The following is a 6,538-nucleotide window of genomic DNA, read 5'->3' as shown; positions in this document are numbered from 1 at the left end:
CTGGGCGACCAGGGGCATTTTTGACACTTTGCCGTTTTTGTGGATGGGCGACCAGGGGCGTTTATTGGCTGGGCGACCAGGGGCATTTTTGACACTTTGCCGTTTTTGTGGATGGGCGACCAGGGGCGTTTATTGGCTGGGCGACCAGGGGCATTTTTGACACTTTGCCGTTTTTATGGATGGGCGACCAGGGGCGTTTAGTTGCTGGGCGACCAGGGGCATTTTTGACACTTTGCCGTTTTTGTGGATGGGCGACCAGGGGCGCCTTGTGGCTGGGCGACCAGGGGCGTTTGTGGGACCGGGCTGACACCGGGACTTTGCCTTTTATTTGGCCGCTCCAGGGAACCAGGAACGCCGGCCTCTGCTCAGCACAATTCGGCCTGAAGTGTGACTTTGTCATATTTTAATCCTGGGCGACCAGGGGCGTTTGAGGGACCGGGATGACACCGGCACTTTGCCTTTAATTTGGCCGCTCCAGGGAACCAGGAACGCCGGCCTCTGCTCAGCACAAGTCGGCCTGAAGTTGCACTTTGTCATATTTTAATCCTGGGCGACCAGGGGCGTTTGAGGGACCGGACTGACACCGGCACTTTGCCTAATATTTGGCCGCTCCAGGGAACCAGGAACGCCGGCCTCTGCTCAGCACAAGTCGGCCTGAAGTTGGACTTTGTCATATTTTAATCCTGGGCGACCAGGGGCGTTTGAGGGACCGGGATGACACCGGCACTTTGCCTAATATTTGGCCGATTTTGGGAACCAGGCAGGTCGGCCTCACTTCAGCACTTCTGCCCCTGAGTTGGGCGACCAGGGGCGTTTGGGGAACCGGGCGGACAGCGGCACTTTGCCTAATATTTGGCCGCTCCAGGGAACCAGGCAGGTCGGCCTGACTTCAGCACTTCTGCCCCTGAGTTGGGCGACCAGGGGCGTTTGAGGAACCGGGCGGACAGCGGCACTTTGCCTAATATTTGGCCGCTTTCGGGAACCAGGCAACTCGGCCTGACTTCAGCACTTCTGCCCCTGAGTTGGGCGACCAGGGGCGTTTGGGGAACCGGGCTGACACCGGCACTTTGCTCCTTTTTTGGCCGCTCCGGGGAACCAGGGCCGTCGGCCTCATTTCAGCACTTCTGCCCTGAGTTGGGCTACCAGGGGCGTTTGTGGAACCGGGCGGACACCGGCACTTTGCCGTTTATTTGGCCGCTCCAGGGAACCAGGCAAACTGAGTGCCTTTTCTCTCTTATTGCCTAATTATTATAAATGTCTATTTTGTGAACCTGACATTTTATTTGGTCCTTCGAGCCGGATCCCAACATACCGGAGGTGTCCAGGGGCAGAGCTGACGACCAGGAAAGACCGTGGCCACGGCGGGAACCCCATATTCAGGACCGAACCTGACCCTCAACTCTGTTTCTAGGGACCAAAGGTTGAAGGGAAGCCAGTGGAGAAGAGGCAACTCAGGTAAGTCACTTTTAATTTTTGGGGGAAATGAGTAACTGTTACTAACAAAATATATAACTATATAGTATAAGAATAGTATTACAGTAATAAAGGGCGACGGTGTCCTGTACGTACTTAAACTCCGTCGAAAGACAGAGGGAGTCTATAAAACTGTGCAGACAGAGTGAGTCTTTAAAAATGTGAAGTGAAACCGTAAGAATACTAGTCAATGTTACATAAAGAGACAGAGAGAGTCTATAAAACTGGAAGAGGGCGACGGTGTCCTACGCGCGTTTATACTCCGTGAGGAAAATATATTTGAAAAAAAAAAAAAAGGGGGGCGTGTGAATGTAAAAATGTGCATGGAGGTTCACTACCACATTTGAACAGGAAATTTAACTGAAAACTGTCTGGGAAGCAGAGGCAAGAATTCCCTGCCACTTGTGGTAAAAGTGGGAATTACCCGAGACAGAGTGTAATTGTCAGCCTGTTCAGGGATCGGAAAGTCAGCAAAGTCACCCTAAGTGAACCGCTGACTTCCAACATGGGGAAATCAAACAGTAAAAAAGCTAATAAAATAGGATCCTAAGCAACAATTGTCGTGTAAGGACTGGAAATTTGTAGAAAGCCAATGCCCTTCCAAAATAAAACACCTAAATTCGTGGACAACAAAATATGAATTCGCTGGCCAAGCTTAATACACAAAAATAATAAACTTGCAAGATAAAATAAAAACAAAATGTAAAATTAATATGAAGAAAAAGAGTAAAGATGGATATGAAGATACAGAGTTTTAGATGATAATAGCACAAAATAGGAAGGAAGATAAAAGTATTAGAACCAAAAAAAAAAAAAAAAAAGAGGAGATTGGGAACCAAAGGAGTGTAATGATGTTCTGGCTCATGATAGGCAAGAACTCACACATCGAGTCCATAGACTAATGGAACACACAAGGGAAGAATTCAGATTAAGAGCTAACTAAACAGCCATATGAAGAGTAACACAAAGAGAGGGAGAACCATTTGATGATTACAAAATAAGGATGATTGCATGTTTCAAGACAAATAGTGGCATTCGTGAAGATCATACTGAAGGAAGCATTTTTGAGGAGCAATTAAAAAAAATGCCCTCCATACCAATGTGCAACACTCCATTCACCAATGGGTTGAAAAGCATTAGATAAGGTGACAGGAACGCTTGAACAATACATTAACCAAGCTCTACATGCCGAAAGAGTATTACAGTCTAAAAAAAAAAAAAAAAAAAAAACAGCAGTCACCCGAGGGGAGCAACTCTAATTGATAGCATTTATGTCAGCACAAATAACAAGCCAATTCTTCCAAAAAAGGAATCTTTTCAGGTGGGCTACTATATTGACACATGGAGTGATTCATGTGTCAACAGGGGGAAAGGCCCTCACCAAGTACTGCTGACCACACCAACAGCCATAACAATAGCAGCAAGAAACTCCTGGATACACCTTACACATTGTAAAAGGATCATCTCAACTGAGTTACCCAAAAAGAGGGAAAGGTGAGCAAAGTCTGGTGAGAAGGTGGGAGCAGATTTATAGTATCTGAAAACACTTGAGGCCAGTGAAGTTTTCAAGACACCCTACCTTATTAGGGGTTCTCGGTCTACATGACTATCATGTGGGTAAGTCTTGTGGGATTATGTTGTATAGTCACTGTTGCAGTGAAGGCTGTGCATGCACCAAGTTGTTTGATTCCTTGAAAGGCGCGTCTGGTGTTTGTGCATTGGTGTCACTACTCTTACAGAAGGTGGCGCACTTCCTGGTGGGATGGTAGGCCAACCTATTTGGACGTAATTGGGGTTCCCCGCGGCGTGCCAGATGAGTATAAGTTGGCTAATCAAATTGCAGCAGGGTTGGAATCTATTTTATATGGATTACACCCAATAAAAATGTAGACCGGATCAACTACATCCATTGCAATGTACAGAAATTACGGAACTATATTGAAGAAGGATTTATAGCTATTAAAGAACAATTGGCTGCTACATCACTCATGCCATTTCAGAACCGCATTGCGGTTGACATGATACTGGCAGAGAGAGGTGCCGTTTGCGCTGTTTGGGGACCAGCGCTGTACTTTCATTTCCAATAATACGTCTCCAGAAGGGTCCCTCACGAGAGCCATGGAAGGCTTGCGCATCCTGAATCGAAAGATGAAAGAACAATCAGGAATGTCCACCTCTGCATGGGATGAGTGGTGGGAGAAAACATTTGGTAAATATAAGAATGTGGTGTTTTCTGTCATGGTTTCTATAACTATATTCACCTCATTTCTTGTGCTGTGTGGATGTTGTTGTATTACCTGCATTCGCGCATTACTTGTCTGACTTATCTGCAGTCGCTTCCAAAAATTCTAAATTACAAGAAATGTATCTTTTGCACACGTACAGACATGGTGTTGTGGGGGGGTGACACCGATGACCAAACTGATGATGATGAAGTGATTTCTCCTGTAACCTTATTCAACACTTCATAAGTCTGATGACAACGACTAAACAGGAGGGAGTTTCAAGTTTGCTATCCAGTACATGATTCAATTGAATAAAGCCTATGGGAAGTTCTTTTGATGAGGGTTTTTGGGGCAAATGTAGAATAAAAAGGAGGGAAAAGTAGGAATCATTTTGAGTAGTTATTATACATTTGCCATGATAGTATATATTTGCAGCATAAATGAGTGTTTTCAGCTTGGGTGTGTGTGAAGGGAATCATATATTAGGTTGTTATCATTATGTTCTTAGTTCATTGTTACCCATCTATGCAATCCTAGTTCATCTTGACCCTGTCCTTAGATAGAACTGTTGACGCACGAAAGTGTGAGCCGGGACCTTGGCCCAGCTGCCGGTGGCGCCCGGCTGGCTCTTTTGTTGTGTCTTGTAATCTGCTATGCTTCTATTCAATAAAAGCCGGGGGGAACGGCTGGGCAAGTGGAAAACTGGCGTTGGAAGACCCACGAGTTACATTTGCTCAAGCCTTTTTTTCCCTACGCCGGCGTAGAAAAGTCAATCTTGGCTGGTCTGAGTTACTCTTTTTGCTGTTTAAGCAGCTAGGCTTGTCCTAGTCTTCTTTTCTGAGATTTCTCTGACATTCTAACTTGGTCCGTTCGAGCCGGATGGTTAAGAAGCCTTCTCTTCGGTGGACGATCGACGACAGCTGAACCAATCGGTATACCGTCGGAATCCGTTGGATTCTGGAAGCCCTCCTTTCCACGAGGCCAGACGTCGGACACCGCTCACCGGAGGAACGCAAACACCATCCAACGAACCAGAGTGACTCGACCAGCGGAGAGATTGCAAGAACAAAAGGTCAGTCTGACGAGTCTGAATTGTCCACCGGATGTTAAACGTGCGGTCCATCGGACCTTAAACGGGCGGTCCATCGGACCTTAAACGTGCGGTCCATCGGACCTTAAACGAGTGGTCCATCGGACCTTAAACGTGTGGTCCATCGGACCTTAAACGTGCGGTCCATCGGACCTTAAACGAGTGGTCCATCGGACCTTAAACGTGTGGTCCATCGGACCTTAAACGTGCGGTCCATCGGACCTTAAACGTGCGGTCCATCGGACCTTAAACGAGCGGTCCATCGGACCTTAAACGGGCGGTCCATCGGACCTTAAACGTGCGGTCCATCGGACCTTAAACGACCGTCTTGACGGGTTCAGTCTGACGAGACTGGCTGGTCCATTGGACCTTAAACGTATAGTCAATTGGACTTTAAACAAACGGCCTGACTTAAAAAAGAGAAAGTTTAACATCCGGTGCACAGTTGCTGATCATTTTTGTGATGTATGAGTGTGGAATGAATGTGGAGTGGTTGTCCTGAGTGACGGGAAATCTAAAACTGGTGAAACGGTCGTGAGTACAAACACCTGGGGATATCCGCCTTTCGAGGTAGAAGCTCGGTATCCGACACGACACCAGGCACGTAGCATTTCTCCCGTGACGAAGGAAACATAGTTAATCATGAGTAAAAAAAAAAAAATAAATAAATAAGTCCTCCGAGGCCGCAACTCGGCCCAAGGAGGCAAAATGGGAAAAGGAATGTTGTTGTTTTGTGGATGAATCGAAGGAAAAAGTACGTCGGGCAGAGATAGATAGCAGAGAAAGTACTAAGTATGTGGAAAAATGGAAAATCCAATATGGTTTTTCAGGAGACGTGGATGATTGTGGTGGATTGGAGAAAGTGTTGCGGAAGTTGTCATTGAAGGACAGGGAAAGGATTGAAAACAGTGATGGTTAACGGTGGTTTAAACGCAAGGCTTTAGTTGATAGAGCCAAACCGAAACGACCATGGAAGGTGGCTGAGAAAAAAAGGAAAGCAGATGATGATTTGACCGCAGCCACTAACCTGTCGGCAACTAACACAGCCAGACAGTAAACCCAAATTAACGGTGGAAAACAGACACCAACAATTCGTACCTGAGTTTACCACCATATTCTTAAACCCAGACACCTGAGGTTTTCAGAGGCGGAGTTGACAACCAGGCAAGACCGTGGCCACGGCAGTAAGACCCTTTTCGGGACTGGGTCTCAGCTCCACATCTGAGTACTGAGGGTTGACATGAAGCCAAAGGAGTGATGCCATTTGAAATGGTGTGTGCAAAAAGTGTGTCTTGTACGTGCTTAACAAAGTCCACATATACGTTGTAAACTGCATGTTGTGTGATGTGGATCTGCGTGTGTATCTGTCAGTTTGCTGGTGTGTAACTATTGGTGTGTTACATGTTTGTATGTTAGATTGTTAGAAATAAACAATGATATTTGTTGAAATTTGGCTAAAATACATTGTTAGATCGGGCTTGATCTAGTCTGCATGGTTAAAAGTCAAAATGACAAATTTGAGATGGTTTCAAACCTGAGGTTTGTGGGCAGAAACTGGTCCATTCACAGGGTTAATTCTCAGCACACAGGTGAAATGAGAAAAAATGGAAAAATATATTATGGGATCAGTTGAGACTAAATTAAGAATTAGGATGTTTCCAAATGCTAGATTAACTGGCAATGAATAATTAGTGGTTGAAACACAAATAAAATACACAAAGTTGTTGTGTTATATGTGAGGCTATGCCAG

Source organism: Hippichthys cyanospilos, chromosome 22, assembly GCF_059441005.1.
Source record: "Hippichthys cyanospilos isolate Australia breed blue-spotted pipefish chromosome 22, RoL_Hcya_1.0, whole genome shotgun sequence".
Lineage (NCBI taxonomy): Eukaryota > Metazoa > Chordata > Actinopteri > Syngnathiformes > Syngnathidae > Hippichthys > Hippichthys cyanospilos.
The sequence above is the reverse complement of the archived record's forward strand: the minus strand, read 5'-3'. Positions refer to the sequence as shown.